Source organism: Alligator sinensis, unplaced genomic scaffold (assembly GCF_000455745.1).
Source record: "Alligator sinensis unplaced genomic scaffold, ASM45574v1 scaffold103_1, whole genome shotgun sequence".
In the NCBI taxonomy this organism is placed as follows: Eukaryota; Metazoa; Chordata; order Crocodylia; family Alligatoridae; genus Alligator; species Alligator sinensis.
This window is the reverse complement of record NW_005842226.1, coordinates 502,093-502,345: the sequence shown is the minus strand read 5'-3', so window position 1 is coordinate 502,345 and position 253 is coordinate 502,093.

Sequence of the window (253 nt, the reverse complement as noted above, 5' to 3'; positions counted from 1 at the left end):
CTCTGACACTTTCCCAGTTGGAGGGAGCAGAGAGGAGGGATACAGTAGATGCAAGATGGCTGGCAGTTTGGGGAAGCTGCAGGGTCACCAGATCTGTCGGGAGGCAGTAATCCACAAACAGGCATTTACTGAATTCAAAGCAGTGAGATACTTTCCAGGGGCAGAAGCGTCTTTCCCCCTCAGCGGTGGTACACAGCTCATCCTTCACATCTGCCACCCGGTGGTTTAGGAAGGGGAGCAGTTCAGCAGTATG